Source organism: Morone saxatilis, unplaced genomic scaffold, assembly GCF_004916995.1.
Source record: "Morone saxatilis isolate NCDOM2014 unplaced genomic scaffold, NCSU_SB_2.0 Contig3, whole genome shotgun sequence".
NCBI classification, from domain to species: domain Eukaryota; kingdom Metazoa; phylum Chordata; class Actinopteri; family Moronidae; genus Morone; species Morone saxatilis.
The window spans coordinates 3,928,492-3,931,924 of NW_023339873.1; positions in this window are offsets into that span (position 1 = coordinate 3,928,492).

Below are 3,433 nucleotides of genomic sequence, written 5' to 3' on the forward strand. Positions count from 1 at the left end.
GATTTAAAAAGAGTAAACACAGTTGTTTGATAATAAATGGCTTCACCCAACCACTAACCATGAGTGAAAGAAAAGTTTTTGTGTTATCATTCATATTCTCTGAAAAATGGCCAAGAAATCATAAATTCTGCCAGGGTATGTAAACTTATGAGCACAACTGTATATATATTCAAACCACTGCGGTACATTCCATTTCAGGCAAGTAAAAAACTGCATCAAAAGTACTTTACCACAAGTGATAAAATGAGAAAAAGTGGAGTATCCAGCTGGAGGCATTATTGTATGAACAGATAGAGAAGAGAGAGGCCCCACGAGAGCTGAAGTTGATCTGGAAGATAACTAAAATGAACTGACAATGTGCACGCAAAATAATTGATACCCTTTTCTGGTCCACTTTTTTGTCCAGTTTAAGAGGACTGGGTTTGGCTAAATTAAAAAGGACTATATATGAAAACAGCCTAAGTCACGCGTACTTAAATCTTGTGCTTTAGTAGGATGCACATTTACTAATTCCCTTTACTAACGAGAATGTGCACTGAGAATTTCGGTACTCAGAGAGTGCCCGGCCAGTATTGTGCTGTGTTCTGCCTGCTTGCCATGAATTGCATGCATCTTGTGGGAGCACACACCGCTGCAGCAAAAACTCCACTAAACACAAACTACAAAGACATTTAACTGTTTTTTAAAGCAATATACTCTTTAAAAATTATATAATCTTATTTGTCATGTACATCTGTGACTACATTTGCATGTACACTGATTTTCCACTATTATTATATTATTATTATTATTATTGCTGCTGAAAGAAGCTATCCAGCTCGAACAGTCTACTTTAGTGGACAAAGCACACCGAACTCTACAACCACCACCGCAAACAAGTTGCACCTCCGAAAGCCATAGTGATCATTCATTCGTCATTCACATCATTCGTTATTTGAGAAGTTAGTTACAAACTGTAACTCCAGACTATGTGTATAGGCGCAGCCCTCTAAGGCTATCGCCAGCGGGTTTATCCCTTGCATCCCTGACACTCAGCTCCCAAAAACAGCCTTTTCTTCAGCTAACTAAGGACCCAGTGAGGCCTAGAACTTACAGGGATGTGCCTATACTCAAGATTACTCACTATAACAATCCAGCTAGGAGCAAAGTAGAAAAACAGCTCTCATACACCAAAAGGCAGGAGAGAGAGTGTACAACAAAATCATCTGACGTCAATCACTCTAACAAAACACAAAAAAAACCAATAAGGAACATCCAGCACGTAAAAATGAACTAAAGAACAAGGGGAAGACAGTGACACAGCAGAGGGAGAGTTTAGAATTTTTGCAGCTTAAATAGACCGCCAGATTGGAAGGGTGTGCTTGCTTAGTGATTATGGAATGTGGAAGTGGACTGCCTGAACTAGCTCGCAGGTTTCTCTCCATTTCAGTCAGACAAGTCACGTTTGAAATGTTTATTAGAACAGTATAGCATAGTTAGATTTTGGCATCTAGGCTCTGACCTCATCACTCCCTGCAAATATGTTTACACAGAGATATCGGGGAGTGATGAGCAAATACTTTAAAACCCCCAAAAACCACACAGACTGCAGCCTGATGGCACAAGTGGAAGGATCGTCTATGTGTGGGCATAGGCACCAGCCGCCTAATGGCCATTCCCCATGAGCACCTCAAGGATGAGGGAATATACTACTTAGTGAAACCTCAATTTATGCCCCAGTAAAATTTTGAGAGGTAGTCTTTTATTGTTGCCTGGAGGATGCCCCTTTTAAAGCCATGAGGAGCAGCTGAATGGAAGGACTTCCCAGAAGATTCTGGAATGCTGGATCTTTACATCAAAACTGAATTCCTGCTAGCATAGCTTTAAAACTTTGCATTTGAAGATGACGGGATTCAAATAAAAACAATAAATGCACAGACCAGGAATATTTCCACTATAGCAGTGTCACAAAACACCATAATTTGTTTCCTGGACCATCTGCTGCCCCATAGCAAGCAAGCAATGACACCTGGGTAAAGTTCATGAAGAGCAGTGGATTTAGAACTGAAGTTAAGGTGACCTAACAGAGATAAAAGATCTGTTTAGAGAGAATGGAGGCAACAGACCATGATTTTAAAAGATGTTCTGATGCGAAATTTTGCAGCTTAAATAGACTGCCAGATTGGAAGGGTGTGCTTGGTTAGTGATTATGGAGTGAGGCATGTCATAGCAGCTCGAGTTGACTGCCTGAACTAGCCTGCAGGCTTTGCTCCATTTATCTTACCCTTTTACTCCACAGCACCTCAATTTACACTTACACTCATTCACAGGATCACCACTGATACTACAGACAACCACATCTCATATTTCAAGTTGCGTTTAGGTTATTTTTTATAATAAATATTCATTACTTAATTTGTAATGACATTAAAGCTATGTCCTTTCCAATTTTTGTCATGGCCTATGGGCCAGGTTATGACAAAATGGGGGCTTGGTTTAGCCATTTTTGTTCCTGTTTATGTTACGCAATTTAGGTAAAACATTTAAAGATCGGTGTGTTTTGTAGTTTTGTTATTTGGTTACAGGTACTTTTTATGGTTTGTTTGGTAAGATGTGGTTCAAGTAAGTGGTAAAAGTAAAAAAGCTGATATTTTGGATTTATCCTATTTGGTGGTTACATAAGCTGGACTGTAGGTGTTTTCCTTCGGTTTAGGATGTGATCTGAGGTGCGGTGCCGGTTGACACGTGTAAAGTTGATTTGGAGCACCGTGGAGAACCTGGTCCCTTTTTTAATTTTGCCAGTAAACATTTTGTTTGCTTGTTCCTGAGTGTAGATAGCGTTGGAATTGGCACAGTAATTTGGCTGGATAGGTAAGATGTGTTGTGTAGAGATCTGTGTCTGATTTTTGATTGTAAATTGGTAGGTTTGTTTCTTACCTCGGGCTTGACGGGGAGTGTACTTGTACAGCCAGCCATTGTTTATGCTGATATAATGTAATCCAGGTGACAGTGTTGGTCCTCGTGTGTACTGGCATGATGGTGTGGAGTTTCCCTTGTAGACTGTAGCAATTTTCCCCTTTTAATTCGTTAAGCTGGGCTGGCTAGTGGCAAACTCCTAGCTTTCATCCTCTGACAGCAGGTCCAGGGGAAGATCTTGTCTTCCAGGCACCTCTCTTCCCATGTTGAAGGCATTCGGTTCACATTTATCCAGTATGTGCTATGAGGCATTATAATTCCATATCCTCATTGCCTTGGTGTTTGTTGGTGAATTTATTCGCCTGTGTCATTATGAGACAAATCATATGTGTTGACTGCTATGTGGCTATTTGTCATCCTCTGCATTACTCCACCAAAGTCAAAGAGTTCTAGTCTGTATTTGTCTGTGTTGGATATGCTCTCTAATCTTTCAAAGTCTGATTCTGAAGGATATCCTGGAACAACCAGGCAGGTATAA